General features: G+C 44.2%; 12 non-coding genes across 12 annotated transcripts; 3 read left to right on the forward strand and 9 right to left on the reverse strand.

Moving 5' to 3' along the window:
- Window positions 1–8,011: 8,011 nt before the first annotated feature.
- Window positions 8,012–8,098, reverse strand: trnay-gua (transfer RNA tyrosine (anticodon GUA)). Its single transcript is given in 2 exon segments — window positions 8,012–8,047; window positions 8,062–8,098. It is a non-coding gene; the product is annotated as a tRNA-Tyr (tRNA).
- An 89-nt stretch (window positions 8,099–8,187) lies between these two features.
- trnae-uuc (transfer RNA glutamic acid (anticodon UUC)) lies at window positions 8,188–8,259 on the reverse strand. Its single transcript has one exon. It is a non-coding gene; the product is annotated as a tRNA-Glu (tRNA).
- A 2,106-nt stretch (window positions 8,260–10,365) lies between these two features.
- trnar-acg (transfer RNA arginine (anticodon ACG)) lies at window positions 10,366–10,438 on the reverse strand. Its single transcript has one exon. It is a non-coding gene; the product is annotated as a tRNA-Arg (tRNA).
- A 311-nt stretch (window positions 10,439–10,749) lies between these two features.
- Window positions 10,750–10,821, forward strand: trnae-cuc (transfer RNA glutamic acid (anticodon CUC)). The gene has a single exon. It is a non-coding gene; the product is annotated as a tRNA-Glu (tRNA).
- Window positions 10,822–10,886: 65 nt separating this feature from the next.
- Window positions 10,887–10,973, reverse strand: trnay-gua (transfer RNA tyrosine (anticodon GUA)). The gene is given in 2 exon segments: window positions 10,887–10,922; window positions 10,937–10,973. It is a non-coding gene; the product is annotated as a tRNA-Tyr (tRNA).
- A 1,608-nt stretch (window positions 10,974–12,581) lies between these two features.
- Window positions 12,582–12,654, reverse strand: trnar-acg (transfer RNA arginine (anticodon ACG)). Its single transcript has one exon. It is a non-coding gene; the product is annotated as a tRNA-Arg (tRNA).
- Window positions 12,655–12,965: 311 nt separating this feature from the next.
- trnae-cuc (transfer RNA glutamic acid (anticodon CUC)) lies at window positions 12,966–13,037 on the forward strand. Its single transcript has one exon. It is a non-coding gene; the product is annotated as a tRNA-Glu (tRNA).
- A 65-nt stretch (window positions 13,038–13,102) lies between these two features.
- trnay-gua (transfer RNA tyrosine (anticodon GUA)) lies at window positions 13,103–13,189 on the reverse strand. Its single transcript is given in 2 exon segments — window positions 13,103–13,138; window positions 13,153–13,189. It is a non-coding gene; the product is annotated as a tRNA-Tyr (tRNA).
- Window positions 13,190–13,278: 89 nt separating this feature from the next.
- Window positions 13,279–13,350, reverse strand: trnae-uuc (transfer RNA glutamic acid (anticodon UUC)). Its single transcript has one exon. It is a non-coding gene; the product is annotated as a tRNA-Glu (tRNA).
- A 2,090-nt stretch (window positions 13,351–15,440) lies between these two features.
- On the reverse strand, window positions 15,441–15,513 carry trnar-acg (transfer RNA arginine (anticodon ACG)). Its single transcript has one exon. It is a non-coding gene; the product is annotated as a tRNA-Arg (tRNA).
- Window positions 15,514–15,824: 311 nt separating this feature from the next.
- Window positions 15,825–15,896, forward strand: trnae-cuc (transfer RNA glutamic acid (anticodon CUC)). Its single transcript has one exon. It is a non-coding gene; the product is annotated as a tRNA-Glu (tRNA).
- A 64-nt stretch (window positions 15,897–15,960) lies between these two features.
- Window positions 15,961–16,047, reverse strand: trnay-gua (transfer RNA tyrosine (anticodon GUA)). The gene is given in 2 exon segments: window positions 15,961–15,996; window positions 16,011–16,047. It is a non-coding gene; the product is annotated as a tRNA-Tyr (tRNA).
- Between the last annotated feature and the right edge of the window lie 1,188 nt (window positions 16,048–17,235).

Genomic DNA, 17,235 nt, shown 5'->3' on the forward strand with positions numbered 1-17,235 from the left:
AGAGGGGTCAGGAAGCCCCACCCAGCAGTTTTTTCCACATTAGAGCTCACCAAAAGGCTTCTGTGGCCTAAAAAATCACTGTCCACGAACAGCCTATTTGGGCCCTTTCAAATAAGTTACACATGGGACCTTCTTGTTTAAACAGTCAAAGGGACCTTTATTTTGGCGCAAAACGGTGGGGGCTTCGACTACAGTTTCGTCAAGGCCCCCTGCACCACCTATTCAAATTTCGTACCCCTCGGTGCAGGGGAAGCACTTGAAAAAAAATCAGAAAGAAATATTCAGTGAAAATTATTCAATCCGCCCATCCCCCGCCCAGCCAATTAAGCATTTGCAAAGGACCTGCGGGCCCCAAAATTTGAGGATCTTTTAAGGGACCCCTGAGGGTCAGACCATATCAATTCGAAGCCGTTTCGGGCCACGGGGGCCATTCCGCAGGGCGTCCACGAACCACCTATAAAAATGAATGGGATAAGTTACACGTGTCATGGGCCCTGGATCAGCCCCCGAGGGTCCGAGGGGCTCCAAACTTGGTCTGCTGGCAGCCTAAGGGCCCCCAAACACCATACAAAGACCACAAGTGCCTCGCTCAAACACAACTCTTAATTGGCAAGGCAGAGCAAATCTCTCACTCAGGCCTCTTTCACCTATGCACTCTAAGTCTGTCTCATGAATGACTTTGCATGTTTGAGGTGAACTTTGCATCCTCAAAGGTCAGGGGTTATTTGGGTAGTTAGGGGGGGTCAGGGACCCCCTCCAACAGTGCCTGTCAAGTCAGAGCTCACCAAACGGCTTCTGTGGCCTAAAAAAGCACTGTCCGCGAACAGCCTATCTGGGCCCATTCAAATAAGTTACACGTGGGACTTGTTGTTTGAGCAGTCAAAGGGACCTTTATTTTGGCGCAAAACGGTGGGGGCTTCGACTACAGTTTTGTCAAGGCCCCCTGCACCACCTATTCAAATTTCGTACCCCTCGGTGCAACGGAAGCACTTGAAAAAAAATCAGAAAGAAATATTCAGTGAAAATTATTGAATCCGCCCATCCCCCGCCCAGCCAATTAAGCATTTTCAAAAGACGTGCGGGCCCTAAACTTTGAGGATCTTTTAAGGGGCCCCTGAGGGTCAGACCATATCAATTCGGAGCCGTTTCGGGCCACGGGGGCCATTCCGCGGGGAGTCCACGAACCACCTATTAAAATGAATGGGATAAGTTACACGTGTCAGCGGCCCCCCTTCGGCCACCGAGGGTCCGAGAGACCCCAGATTTGGCACAGAGTTGCGTCACAAGGCCCTCGGTCACCTACCGAAAGGGCTAGCTCGAGGGGCGCCCCCAAAAATTTTCTGAGCTCTTCATACATCCCTCTGTCTCTCATACAGCTCTATACGATGAGGCCTAAGAGGGTGTTTTTGTCGGCCAGGCCTAAAATGCTCAGAAAGCAGCTAGGGCCACGGAACTTAGGGACCTGGCTGGGGGGACGGCGGCGGTACTCTGTGCCGAATTTGGGGGTCCTGCGACCTTTTGACCCCCTGTATGGCCTTGTCCCACCTGCAACTTATTCAATGGAATTTCATAGGTGGTTCGTGGTCATGGGGGGCTTTTTTGAGCAAATTAGCGCGTGCGACCGCGGAACTCGGGGGCCCGACTCAGGGGCCCGTGACGTAACATATATGTCAGTTCGGGGCCGATCGGGCAACGTCGGCGCTTCCATGTACACAGAAGCCATCTGCGGCCCGACACTCTGGGACTCGTGTCGGGGGCCCCAACATGACCCCCATGCCGATTTTCGGGGCCCTCTGACCTTTCGACCCCTCGGGAGCCAACGTCCCACGTGCAACTTATTTCAATGTAAAGTCCATAGGTGGTTCGCGGTCATTGGGTTTTTTTTTTAGCAAATTTGCCAGTGCGACCGCGGAACTTGGGGGCCTGATTCAGGGGCCCGTGACGTAACATATATGTCAATTTGGGGTCGATCGGGCACTTTCCACGAAACACCTACAAAATGAATGGAATAAGTTGCACGTGTCATGGGCCCCGGTTCGGCCCCCGGGGGCCCGAGGGGTTCCAAACTTGGCCTGCCTGCAGCGTAGGGGCCCCCGAACACCATACTGAAAGCACAAGTGCCTCGCTCGAACACAACTCTTAATTGGCTCCTCAGCCCAACTTTCACACAAAGGCCTTTTTAGCCTTTAGACCCCAAGACTGTCTTGAGTCACTTTGTGTGTTTTTAGGGGATTTTTTTTTGGCACGCTATAAAACGTTCATGAGACCTTCTGGGGCCCTGAAATTCGAGGTGCCGTGTCGGGGGCCCCTGCGCGACCACCACGTCGAATTTTGGGGCCCTCTGACCTTTTGACCTCTTGGGAGCCAACGTCCCACGTGCAACTTATTCAATGTAAACTCCATAGGTGGTTCGCGGTCATGGGGGGCTTTTTTGAGCAAATTAGATCGTGTGTCCGCGGAACTTGGGGGCCTGATTCAGGGGCCCGTGACGTAACATATATGTCAGTTCGAGGCCGATCGGGCAACGTCGGCACTTCCATGTACACGGAAGCCATCTGCAGCCCGACACTCTGGGTCTCATGTCGGGGGCCCCAACACGACCCCTGTGCCGATTTTCGGGGCCCTCTGACCTTTCGACCCCTCGGGAGCCAACGTCCCACGTGCAACTTATTTCAATGTAAAGTCCATAGGTGGTTCGCGGTCATTGGGGGTATTTTTGAGCAAATTAGCCAGTGCGACCGTGGAAGTTGAGGGTCTGATTCAGGGGCCCGTGACGTAACATATATGTCAGTTTGGGGCCGATCGGGCACTGTCCACGAAACACCTACAAAATGAATGGAATAAGTTGCACGTGTCACGGGCCCTGGATGGGCCCCCGGGGTTCCGAGCGGTTCCAAACTTGGCCTGCTGACAGCCTATGGGCCCCCACACACCATACTAAGAGCACAAGTGCCTTGCTCAAACGCAACTCTTAATTGGCAAGGCAGAGCAAATCTCTCACACATGCCTCTTTCACCTATGCACTGCAAGTCTGTCTCATGAATGACTTTGCATGTTTGAGGTGAACTTTGCACCCTCAAAGTTTAGGGGTTATTTTCAGGGACCTCATCCGACAGTGTGTGTCAAGTCAGAGCTCACCAAACGGCTTCTGTGGCCTAAAAAAGCCCTGTCCGCGGACAGCCTAAAAATAAGTTGCCCGTGGGACCTTTTTGTTTGAGTGGTCAAAGGGACCTTTGTTTTGGCGCAAAACGTTGGGGGCTTCGACTACAGTTTCGTCAAGGCCCCCTGCACCACCTATTCAAATTTCATACGCCTCGGTGCAGGGAAAGCACTTGAAAAAAAATCAGAAAAAATATTCAGAAAAAATTATCTAATCCGCCCATCCCCCGCCCAGCCAATTAAGCACTTGCAAAGGTCTTGCTGGCCCCAAACTTTGCAGATCTTTTGAGGGGCCCCTGAGGGTCAGACCATATTAATTCGGAGTTGTTTCGGACCACGGGGGCCAATTCGGGGGGCGTCCACGAAACACCTACCAAATGAATGGAATAAGTTACACGTGTCAGCGGCCGCCGTTCGGCCACCGGGGACCCGAGGGGCCCCAAATTTCGCACAAAGTTGCGTCACAAAGCCCTCTGGCGCATACCGAGAGGGCTAGCTCGAGGGACACCCTGAAAATTTTTATGGATTTTTCGTATGTCCCTCTGTCTCACATAGAGCTCTATGGGATGAGGCCTAAAAGGGTGGTTTTGTTGGCCAGGCCTAAAATGTTCAGAAAGCAGCTAGGGCCACAGAACTTGGGGACCTGGCTGGGGGGCTGGCGGCGGTACTCTGTGCCAAATTTGGGGGTCCTGCGACCTTTTGACCTCTCGGAAGCCATCGTCCCACGTGCAACTTATTCAATGTAAACTCCGTAGGTGGTTCGCGGTCATGGCGGGCTTTTTTGAGCAAATTGGCCCGTGCGACCGTGGAACTTTTGTGGCGGCCCTGGGGCCCCGTGAACCAACATATATGTCAGTTTGGGGCCAATTGGGCGCCGTCCACAAAACACCTATGAAAATGAATGGGATAAGCTGCACGTGGGACGTCCAGCCGTTTGGCCCCTAAGGGACCGTTCGGCCCCAGACTTGAAGTTTCGGTACTCTCTATGGGTCGAGAAGACTACTGCGGCCTTTCTATGGCATCTTGGAAACAATTTTTTTCCAGTGACCAAAAACGAGTGCTCGTTAGCACAGAGGGCACCTGGCGGGCATGTCCAGGCGGTTCCTGGGCACGACGGTCACTTTGTGCATGATGATGAAAAATAGGTGTTTAGGGTCATTAAAGGCACTCTACGGAGAATGAGAGAGAAGAGGGTAAAAAAACAGACAGTCGGGGGATCGGCGGGCATTTTGGGGGTCAAAGGTCAGTTTTTGCACATTAGGCAGTCAGGGGTATCAATAGGCACTTTTTGGACAATAGGCAGTCAGGGGGACCAATAGGCACTCTGCGGGCAGTGAGGAAGAGGAAGGTGACGAATAGGCAGTCAGGGGGATAAATAGGCACTCTGCGAACAATAGGCAGTCAGGGGGATCAATAGGCACTCTGTGGGCAGTGAGGAGGAGGATGGTGAAGAATAGGCAGTCAGGGGGATCAATAGGCTCTCAGCGGACAGTGAGGAAGAGGAGGGTGGTGAATAGGTGGTCAGAGGGATCAATAGGCAGTCTGCGGGCGATGAAGAGGGTGAGGGGGTGTCGATAGGAACTCAGGGGGACATTTAGGCACTTTGTGGACAAAAAGGTGGTCAGGTGGACGACTAGGCATTTGGGGGGACGGGGGGGCTTCGGGAGTGACCCACGAAGAGCTTGGGCACCCCCGAAGGCGTCCGTTCGGAGCCTAGGGCCGATTTGGCCGCCTTACCTTCGCTAGTAAAAGTGACAAGTAGTCATTCACTTAAGTGGTTCGTGGCGTCCAAATATTGAGTCTGGCAACTTATTTCCATTCAAAAATTTCCACGAACAGCCTAAATTCCCTTCGCAGAAGACATCATAAAGGCTCTGACTGAGAAGATAGGAAAAGGGAAGGTTCTGGCTATAAGACCAAGAAAAGAAAAGGAATATGAAATAACTCTGCCAAGTAAAGAGGACGGCGAGGATTTGGAAGATGAACTCCTGATAAAAGGGAAGAATTGTGAGGTAAGACACTTACAAGTAAGAGAGTATATTTTATCTTTTATACATTTGCCGGCTTATATTGAGGATGATATCAGAAGGCGAATGTATCCGGGTACAAACATTGCAGATGGTACAAGGTATTTAAGGGTTAAATTCCCGAAGGAGGTGATATCACTCCCAAACAGTGCAAAATTTGATACTGAAGAAGGAACACAATATTTCCAAATTATGTATGACCGTCAAGTGAAAACTTGTCACTTGTGTATGGGTCCTGGACACGTGTTTAAAGACTGTCCTGATTTTAAATGCTATCAGTGTGAGGAGCAAGGACATTTCGCAAGGGATTGCAATGCTGTGAAATGCCTGGATTGCAGAAAGGTGATGGTAAGATGTGAGTGTTGGATGGAGGAAGAAAATGTTACACAAATCCCAGAGACTGTTGAGGAAGCAAGGCAAATGATGGATGAAATGGAGTTAGGAAAGATTGGTGAAGTTGAGAAAGTAATTGTTGAGAATACAGAGAATAATGCGGGAAATCGAGATGAAATGGAAGATAATTCACTGGGAGAAGCAATGGCTACAGGAATATGAACACTATTGGAAATATCACAGGGAACTTTAGAAGGAATGGAGGAGCAACAACTGGAAAATAAAGAAGAGGCAAGTAAAGACACAATGGATGAAAAGAAAGAAATTGAAAAAATTGACTTGAATGAACAGAAGAGAGACAATAAGAAGGAGCATTAAGGTAATACCAAATTTAGAAGCTTCAAAGAAAAAAAGACTTTTAAGAAAAGAACAAAATAAAAAAAATAATAAATGGGACAATAGATTTCAAGTGCTAATGGAGGAGGAGGAGGAGAAAGGGAATAGTTAAACATGTTTGATTTTAAGTATTTATGTTTTTTCTTTATTTTCTTTTTTAATTTTATATTTTAAATGTGATATCATGGAACACTAGGGGTTTACAGAATATGGAAAAATTTGAGAAGATGGGAATTTTATGTAAAAAACAGTTATAATTGTGTTACAAGAAACAAACTGGAAAAATCTAATCGTAAATACGTATAAAAAGAACGGGATGGGAATTTTTATTTCAACAATGGTAAGGATAAGGTGGGAAGTGGGGTCGCTATTTTAACTAGAAGAGGGATAAGTGAAAAAGAACAAGTGATATATGATGATGGGGTGGGGAAAAGTATAGCGCTGAAAATAGAAAAAGGGTAAGAAAATGTAATTATTTTCAACATCCATGCTCCAAATGAGGAGACAGAGAAGAAAATGTTTTTTAGTAAAATATAAGACAAAATAAAATAATGGAAAAATGTTATTTTAATTGGAGATTTTAATACAGTTTTTACAGAATTAGATTTGGCAAGTAACATGGTTTTTAGAAAAGATGAAGGGAGAGAAGAACTAACAAAATTAATGGAGGATTTTAAATTGAAGGATATTTGGAGGGAAAGAAATGGAACAAGAAGAGAATTATCAAGACGACAGGTGGTGTTAACAGAAATTAAACAAAGCAGAATAGACTATATATTATGTATGGATAATCCTGAAGGGGTTTGATCACTTGATGAATGTTTTTATGACTTTGTTGGTATTAGTGATCATTCTATGGTTCAGATGACAATAGATTGTGCAAAAGTTGAAAGAGGAAGAGGGATATGGATTTTAAATTCAGAGATTTTAAAGGGCGCACATTTTAAGGAGAGAATTATAAAGATTATAGAAGAAAATAAAATGAGTTGTTTGTATAAAGAAGAGAAAATTATCTGGTGGGATAATGTGAAGTGGGAGGTTAAAAATTTTTCAATAGAATATGGTAATGTATGAAAAATGTAAAAAACAAAAAGAAAATGAAATAAAAAAGAAGCTAGATAAAGAGTTAAGAAAAGGGACAGAGGGTGAGGGAAACAAAGATATTGAAGAAATTGTAAGGTTACGAGATAAGTTAAAAATAATAGAAGAAGAAAAATGCAAAGATGCAATAATAATAAGTAAAGCAAACTATGCAGTAGAAGGAGAAAGATCTACACAGTTCTTTAATTTGGAAAGCAATAGGCAAAGAGCTGAATTAATAAAAAGAGGTATTAAATAAAGACGGGAAAGTAAAAAAAGAAACTGAGGGGGTTTTAAAAACAGTAAAGGATTTTTATAGTGATATGTTTAAAAAACAAGGAACAAATGAAGAAGAGAAAGAATATTTTATAAAACAGATCAAATCAAAGGTAACAGAAGAAGACAAAACATTTTGTGATGAAGAAATTCAAAAAGAAGAATTAGAGGTGGCTATTAAGCAATTAATGCCAAGAAAAAGTCCCGGTGTAGATGGCATAACAAATGAGTTTTATAAAGAATTTAAAGATATTTTAGTACCGATTTTAAAAGAGATCTTGAAGAGGTTTTTATTAAAGAATTATTGAGTGAAAAGATGAGAATAGGAATGATAAAAATGATATACAAAGGAAAAGGGGACAAAAAAGATCTAAAGAATTTTAGACCAATAACAATGTTAAATACAGATATGAAGAGTCTAGCAAAAGTTTTAGCAAATAGGTTAAAAATAATTTTACCCAAGATAATTAAAACGACACAGGCTTATGGGGTGCAAGGAAAAAACATAACAGATGTAGTGAAAAGTATAAGAGATACAATAGACTATATGAAAGAAAAAGAGAAAGGGTTTTTTATATAGGTTTAGATCTAGAGAAAGCTTTTGACAGGGTAAAGCATGATTTTTTATTTGCAGTTCTTAAAGGCCCGGCCCGGGTTCGATTCCCGGTCAGGGAACTTCCTTTTGAGCTCTAGCTATCAAGATATATGCGAACTGCACAGGCATGAAAGGGCAAAAGACCTCCTTCGAGCCAGAGTCGAACCAGCGACCTAAGGATTGCCAACAACACACCTACAGTCCTCCGCTCTACCAACTGAGCTATCGAAGGCTTATGAGAGTCCCACACAAGCCCACCCCCTTAAAGTTGCTGCAGTCCGACTGCTGGAAAAAAAGGGCAGTGGCAAAAATACTCAAGGCTTCCCATACCGGGAGTCGAACCCGGGCCGCCTGGGTGAAAACCAGGAATCCTGACCGCTAGACCATATGGGAGCTGGCACTTATGAGGGCAGTCTTGGCAAAAACTTCAGTTCTTTCTAAAACAAAATTACAAAGACAATATCATGATTTGAAAAAAGCAATACCAAAAGATTGGATTGAAATAATTGAAAAAAAAAATGAGTTGCGGGATGAGGAAGAATTACCAGAGGTCTATTTTAAGAAAAAAAAATGGAGAAAAGATCAATATGAGCTTATGTACAGTTAAGAGTTTTTATGTTGTTTTTAGATCAAAGGCTTTTATAAGACCTATAGCATTCAACTACTGGAAGGAAAGATATGAGGATTTAAATGAAAAAGAAATATGGGCAAATGTCAGAATGAAATATACGGAACCAATTTTAGAAAATTGTAATTATTTATTGAGACATAATTGCATATTAACAGAAATGAGATTGTGTAAAATGGGAATTGAACAAGATATAACATATAAGGTTTGTATAAAGGAAGGGGAAGGTTTATTACATTTGTTCTTCTATTGTGAAAAGTTGGAGGAATTATGGAAAAATTTAAGAAAATTGCTAAATCGTTAATAGGGGACATATATGTGGATGAACAAAAGAACTGGGTAACTTTTTTTTATTTGGTCAAAATGAATGTGGTATGTATGCTTTTAATCTATGTATAACAATTGCTAAGTATGTGATTTGGATAAGGAGAAATATGGCTAAACATGATGGGAAGAGAGTGGATATATGGCGTATGTTTAAAAACAGAATGGAGATGGCTGTAAAATTGATATTCAACTATTTTATAGTACAAGAAAAGAAGGATGTATTTATAGAAATAATGGTAAAAGGGAACGTAATGGTTGAATACAAGGACAACATTTTAAGTTGGTTATGGGAAAAATATGAAGTCTAATAATGAGTGTTGTAAGTATCATGTGATTTTTGTGTGATGTGATCATTTCTTTGTAAAAATGTAAATATTTGATTTTAATAAAAAAAATATATATATATCTCATCTGAACTCGGAAGGAAAGCAGGGTTGGGCCTGGTTGGTACTTGGATGGGAGACCGCCTGGGAATACCAGGTGCTGTAAGCTTTTTAAATTCCTTCATTTGGCAGCTAATACACTTCCCAAAATACAAAAAAAACAACAACTCTGAATTCCTCTCTGAACTCTGGAACCAGCCAGGTCAGTGTACCCACTTCCCTGATTCCATTCGGGGGAAAGTGGGTACAGTGACTTGGCTGGTTTAACTTAGCAGGAGCTGTTGGTGCCCCGGAGCAGAAACAGAAAAAAAAAACAAAAAAAAAAAAAAACAGGTAAACAATTGAGGGGACAAGGGCCTTGTTACTGTCGGTGCTGTGTCAATGCAAGCTGAGCTGCGCTCGGCTCCTGGTGCTGCGCCTATTTTTAAATAGCTAACTCTTGACGGCTGCTCTCGCTTACGGCCATACCACCCTGGCAATGCCTGATCTCATCTGAACTCGGAAGAAAAGCAGGGTTGGGCCTGGTAGGGACGTTTGCATCAAGTAGGCTGGGTTTACGATTGCTAAGCTAGAATCCTCTGATCCATAGTCATAAGCGTTATCCTTTGTGCCACTGGCACTCCGTTCAGCACCTTGTTAGCACATTGTTTGAAACAAGGACAAGGCTCTGTCAACCTGGAGTTCCGTCACCACACATTCTGCTTTGTTTTATAGCAAGACGTTGTGTGGATGGGATGCTCTTACAGGATTCCTGACAGTCCCTCCAAAGAACCCCTGAGATCCAGGGTCGGAGACTCTCTTCTCACCAAGAGGAGGTTCAAAGCCATAGTTTCTTTTATGCATGTTTTATCAGAGCACTTAGGTATTGCTACAGCTCAGAGACTTACAAGTGGAAGAGATTACGCTGCAAATTGGCTGGGTGACTTCTAAGTGATAGGGACTTTTGCAACAAGTAGGCTGGGTTTACGATTGGTGTAGCTGTAGTAGACGTTAATAAAAATCTAGCAGTTGGGGCAGCCTTTGAAACCAGGTGAGCACCCCACGGGCTCTGTGATTGCGGCCCCTTAAACTCGACTCACTCCAGAGTGGACCTGAACCGCTCCAGTGGGGGCGAAAGGCGACTGCAGTGCACTGGCTGACATCAAAGCAAAAAGGCTAGAGCGAGCCAGCCAGGAGTCGAACCTAGAATCTTCTGATCCGTAGTCAGACGCGTTATCCATTGCACCACTGGCCCTGTCTGCTTATCTTTTCATCTTTATCTTGTTACTTGTGATAAGGACACAGCTCAGTCAACACGGAGTTCATTCAACACGGAGTTCGTTCAACACATGCTGTTCTTCGTTATTATGGCAAGTTGTGGTGTCGATAGGATACTCTTACAGTGCATGTGACAGTCCCTCCCTAGAAGAACTGTGATCCAGGGTCTGAGACTTTCTCCTCTCCAGGAGGAGGTTACAAGCGTTAGATTTATTTTTGTCAGAGCAGCTGCAGCATACTTGCGTGGAGGCCCACAGCTAGGCTTGAGGGCGAGTTTCTGCAGGACCTTCCCTGGTGGTCTAGTGGTTAGGATTCGGCGCTCTCACCGCCGCGGCCCGGGTTCGATTCCCGGTCAGGGAACTTCATTTTGAGCACTAGCTATCAAGATATATGCGAACTGCACATGCATGAAAGGGCAAAAGACCTCCTTCGAGCCGGAGTCGAACCAGCGACCTAAGGATTGCCAACAACACATCTACAGTCCTCCGCTCTATCAACTGAGCTATCGAAGGCTTATGAGAGTCCCACACAAGCCCACCCCCTTAAAGTTGCTGCAGTCCGACTGCTGGAAAAAAAGGGCAGTGGCAAAAATATTTAAGGCTTCCCATACCGGGAGTCGAACCCGGGCCGCCTGGGTGAAAACTATGTATAACAATTGCTAAGTATGTGATTTGGATAAGGAGAAATATGGCTAAACATGATGAGAAGAGAGTGGATATATGGCGTATGTTTAAAAACAGAATGGAGATGGCTGTAAAATTGATATTCAACTATTTTATAGTACAAGAAAAGAAGGATGTATTTATAGAAATAATGGTAAAAGGGAACGTAATGGTTGAATACAAGGACAACATTTTAAGTTGTTTATGGGAAAAATATGAAGTCTAATAATGAGTGTTGTAAGTATCATGTGATTTTTGTGTGATGTGATCATTTCTTTGTAAAAATGTAAATATTTGATTTTAATAAAAAAAAATATATATATCTCATCTGAACTCGGAAGGAAAGCAGGGTTGGGCCTGGTTGGTACTTGGATGGGAGACCGCCTGGGAATACCAGGTGCTGTAAGCTTTTTAAATTCCTTCATTTGGCAGCTAATACACTTCCCAAAATACAAAAAAACAACAACTCTGAATTCCTCTCTGAACTCTGGAACCAGCCAGGTCAGTGTACCCACTTCCCTGATTCCATTCGGGGGAAAGTGGGTACAGTGACTTGGCTGGTTTAACTTAGCAGGAGCTGTTGGTGCCCCGGAGCAGAAACAGAAAAAAAAAAAAAAAAAAAAAAAACAGGTAAACAATTGAGGGGACAAGGGCCTTGTTACTGTCGGTGCTGTGTCAATGCAAGCTGAGCTGCGCTCGGCTCCTGGTGCTGCGCCTATTTTTAAATAGCTAACTCTTGATGGCTGCTCTCGCTTACGGCCATACCACCCTGGCAATGCCTGATCTCATCTGAACTCGGAAGAAAAGCAGGGTTGGGCCTGGTAGGGACGTTTGCATCAAGTAGGCTGGGTTTACGATTGCTAAGCTAGAATCCTCTGATCCATAGTCATAAGCGTTATCCTTTGTGCCACTGGCACTCCGTTCAGCACCTTGTTAGCACATTGTTTGAAACAAGGACAAGGCTCTGTCAACCTGGAGTTCCGTCACCACACATTCTGCTTTGTTTTATAGCAAGACGTTGTGTGGATGGGATGCTCTTACAGGATTCCTGACAGTCCCTCCAAAGAACCCCTGAGATCCAGGGTCGGAGACTCTCTTCTCACCAAGAGGAGGTTCAAAGCCATAGTTTCTTTTATGCATGTTTTATCAGAGCACTTAGGTATTGCTACAGTTTAGAGACTTACAAGTGGAAGAGATTACGCTGCAAATTGGCTGGGTGACTTCTAAGTGATAGGGACTTTTGCAACAAGTAGGCTGGGTTTACGATTGGTGTAGCTGTAGTAGACGTTAATAAAAATCTAGCAGTTGGGGCAGCCTTTGAAACCAGGTGAGCACCCCACGGGCTCTGTGATTGCGGCCCCTTAAACTCGACTCACTCCAGAGTGGACCTGAACCGCTCCAGTGGGGGCGAAAGGCGACTGCAGTGCACTGGCTGACATCAAAGCAAAAAGACTAGAGCGAGCAAGCCAGGAGTCGAACCTAGAATCTTCTGATCCGTAGTCAGACGCGTTATCCATTGCGCCACTGGCCCTGTCTGCTTATCTTTTCATCTTTATCTTGTTACTTGTGATAAGGACACAGCTCAGTCAACACGGAGTTCATTCAACACGGAGTTCGTTCAACACATGCTGTTCTTCGTTATTATGGCAAGTTGTGGTGTCGATAGGATGCTCTTACAGTGCATGTGACAGTCCCTCCCTAGAAGAACTGTGATCCAGGGTCTGAGACTTTCTCCTCTCCAGGAGGAGGTTACAAGCGTTAGATTTATTTTTGTCAGAGCAGCTGCAGCATACTTGCGTGGAGGCCCACAGCTAGGCTTGAGGGCGAGTTTCTGCAGGACCTTCCCTGGTGGTCTAGTGGTTAGGATTCGGCGCTCTCACCGCCGCGGCCCGGGTTCGATTCCCGGTCAGGGAACTTCATTTTGAGCACTAGCTATCAAGATATATGCGAACTGCACAGGCATGAAAGGGCAAAAGACCTCCTTCGAGCCAGAGTCGAACCAGCGACCTAAGGATTGCCAACAACACACCTACAGTCCTCCGCTCTACCAACTGAGCTATCGAAGGCTTATGAGAGTCCCACACAAGCCCACCCCCTTAAAGTTGCTGCAGTCCGACTGCTGGAAAAAAAGGGCAGTGGCAAAAATACTCAAGGCTTCCCATACCGGGAGTCGAACCCGGGCCGCCTGGGTGAAAACCAGGAATCCTGACCGCTAGACCATATGGCAGCTGGCACTTATGAGGGCAGTCTTGGCAAAAACTTCAGTTCTTTCTAAAACAAAATTACAAAGACAATATCATGATTTGAAAAAAGCAATACCAAAAGATTGGATTGAAATAATTGAAAAAAAAAATGAGGAAGAATTACCAGAGGTCTATTTTAAGAAAAGAAAATGGAGAAAAGATCAATATGAGCTTATGTACAGTTAAGAGTTTTTATGTTGTTTTTAGATCAAAGGCTTTTATAAGACCTATAGCATTCAACTACTGGAAGGAAAGATATGAGGATTTAAATGAAAAAGAAATATGGGCAAATGTCAGAATGAAATATACGGAACCAATTTTAGAAAATTGTAATTATTTATTGAGACATAATTGCATATTAACAGAAATGAGATTGTGTAAAATGGGAATTGAACAAGATATAACATATAAGGTTTGTATAAAGGAAGGGGAAGGTTTATTACATTTGTTCTTCTATTGTGAAAAGTTGGAGGAATTATGGAAAAATTTAAGAAAATTGCAAAATCGTTAATAGGGGACATATATGTGGATGAACAAAAGAACTGGGTAACTTTTTTTTATTTGGTCAAAATGAATGTGGTATGTATGCTTTTAATCTATGTATAACAATTGCTAAGTATGTGATTTGGATAAGGAGAAATATGGCTAAACATGATGGGAAGAGAGTGGATATATGGCGTATGTTTAAAAACAGAATGGAGATGGCTGTAAAATTGATATTCAACTATTTTATAGTACAAGAAAAGAAGGATGTATTTATAGAAATAATGGTAAAAGGGAACGTAATGGTTGAATACAAGGACAACATTTTAAGTTGGTTATGGGAAAAATATGAAGTCTAATAATGAGTGTTGTAAGTATCATGTGATTTTTGTGTGATGTGATCATTTCTTTGTAAAAATGTAAATATTTGATTTTAATAAAAAAAATATATATATATCTCATCTGAACTCGGAAGGAAAGCAGGGTTGGGCCTGGTTGGTACTTGGATGGGAGACCGCCTGGGAATACCAGGTGCTGTAAGCTTTTTAAATTCCTTCATTTGGCAGCTAATACACTTCCCAAAATACAAAAAAACAACAACTCTGAATTCCTCTCTGAACTCTGGAACCAGCCAGGTCAGTGTACCCACTTCCCTGATTCCATTCGGGGGAAAGTGGGTACAGTGACTTGGCTGGTTTAACTTAGCAGGAGCTGTTGGTGCCCCGGAGCAGAAACAGAAAAAAAAAAAAAAAAAAAAAAACAGGTAAACAATTGAGGGGACAAGGGCCTTGTTACTGTCGGTGCTGTGTCAATGCAAGCTGAGCTGCGCTCGGCTCCTGGTGCTGCGCCTATTTTTAAATAGCTAACTCTTGATGGCTGCTCTCGCTTACGGCCATACCACCCTGGCAATGCCTGATCTCATCTGAACTCGGAAGAAAAGCAGGGTTGGGCCTGGTAGGGACGTTTGCATCAAGTAGGCTGGGTTTACGATTGCTAAGCTAGAATCCTCTGATCCATAGTCATAAGCGTTATCCTTTGTGCCACTGGCACTCCGTTCAGCACCTTGTTAGCACATTGTTTGAAACAAGGACAAGGCTCTGTCAACCTGGAGTTCCGTCACCACACATTCTGCTTTGTTTTATAGCAAGACGTTGTGTGGATGGGATGCTCTTACAGGATTCCTGACAGTCCCTCCAAAGAACCCCTGAGATCCAGGGTCGGAGACTCTCTTCTCACCAAGAGGAGGTTCAAAGCCATAGTTTCTTTTATGCATGTTTTATCAGAGCACTTAGGTATTGCTACAGCTCAGAGACTTACAAGTGGAAGAGATTACGCTGCAAGTTGGCTGGGTGACTTCTAAGTGATAGGGACTTTTGCAACAAGTAGGCTGGGTTTACGATTGGTGTAGCTGTAGTAGACGTTAATAAAAATCTAGCAGTTGGGGCAGCCTTTGAAACCAGGTGAGCACCCCACGGGCTCTGTGATTGCGGCCCCTTAAACTCGACTCACTCCAGAGTGGACCTGAACCGCTCCAGTGGGGGCGAAAGGCGACTGCAGTGCACTGGCTGACATCAAAGCAAAAAGACTAGAGCGAGCCAGCCAGGAGTCGAACCTAGAATCTTCTGATCCGTAGTCAGACGCGTTATCCATTGCGCCACTGGCCCTGTCTGCTTATCTTTTCATCTTTATCTTGTTACTTGTGATAAGGACACAGCTCAGTCAACACGGAGTTCATTCAACACGGAGTTCGTTCAACACATGCTGTTCTTCGTTATTATGGCAAGTTGTGGTGTCGATAGGATGCTCTTACAGTGCATGTGACAGTCCCTCACTAGAAGAACTGTGATCCAGGGTCTGAGACTTTCTCCTCTCCAGGAGGAGGTTACAAGCGTTAGATTTATTTTTGTCAGAGCAGCTGCAGCATACTTGCGTGGAGGCCCACAGCTAGGCTTGAGGGCGAGTTTCTGCAGGACCTTCCCTGGTGGTCTAGTGGTTAGGATTCGGCGCTCTCACCGCCGCGGCCCGGGTTCGGTTCCCGGTCAGGGAACTTCATTTGAGCACTAGCTATCAAGATATATGCGAACTGCACATGCATGAAAGGGCAAAAGACCTCCTTCGAGCCGGAGTCGAACCAGCGACCTAAGGATTGCCAACAACACATCTACAGTCCTCCGCTCTACCAACTGAGCTATCGAAGGCTTATGAGAGTCCCACACAAGCCCACCCCCTTAAAGTTGCTGCAGTCCGACTGCTGGAAAAAAAGGGCAGTGGCAAAAATATTTAAGGCTTCCCATACCGGGAGTCGAACCCGGGCCGCCTGGGTGAAAACTATGTATAACAATTGCTAAGTATGTGATTTGGATAAGGAGAAATATGGCTAAACATGATGGGAAGAGAGTGGATATATGGCGTATGTTTAAAAACAGAATGGAGATGGCTGTAAAATTGATATTCAACTATTTTATAGTACAAGAAAAGAAGGATGTATTTATAGAAATAATGGTAAAAGGGAACGTAATGGTTGAATACAAGGACAACATTTTAAGTTGGTTATGGGAAAAATATGAAGTCTAATAATGAGTGTTGTAAGTATCATGTGATTTTTGTGTGATGTGATCATTTCTTTGTAAAAATGTAAATATTTGATTTTAATAAAAAAAAAATATATATCTCATCTGAACTCGGAAGCAAAGCAGGGTTGGGCCTGGTTGGTACTTGGATGGGAGACCGCCTGGGAATACCAGGTGCTGTAAGCTTTTTAAATTCCTTCATTTGGCAGCTAATACACTTCCCAAAATACAAAAAAACAACAACTCTGGATTCCTCTCTGAACTCTGGAACCAGCCAGGTCAGTGTACCCACTTCCCTGATTCCATTCGGGGGAAAGTGGGTACAGTGACTTGGCTGGTTTAACTTAGCAGGAGCTGTTGGTGCCCCGGAGCAGAAACAGAAAAAAAAAAAAAAAAAAAAACAGGTAAACAATTGAGGGGACAAGGGCCTTGTTACTGTCGGTGCTGTGTCAATGCAAGCTGAGCTGCGCTCGGCTCCTGGTGCTGCGCCTATTTTTAAATAGCTAACTCTTGATGGCTGCTCTCGCTTACGGCCATACCACCCTGGCAATGCCTGATCTCATCTGAACTCGGAAGAAAAGCAGGGTTGGGCCTGGTAGGGACGTTTGCATCAAGTAGGCTGGGTTTACGATTGCTAAGCTAGAATCCTCTGATCCATAGTCATAAGCGTTATCCTTTGTGCCACTGGCACTCCGTTCAGCACCTTGTTAGCACATTGTTTGAAACAAGGACAAGGCTCTGTCAACCTGGAGTTCCGTCACCACACATTCTGCTTTGTTTTATAGCAAGACGTTGTGTGGATGGGATGCTCTTACA

Source organism: Danio aesculapii, chromosome 4 (assembly GCF_903798145.1).
Source record: "Danio aesculapii chromosome 4, fDanAes4.1, whole genome shotgun sequence".
Classification (NCBI taxonomy): domain Eukaryota; kingdom Metazoa; phylum Chordata; class Actinopteri; order Cypriniformes; family Danionidae; genus Danio; species Danio aesculapii.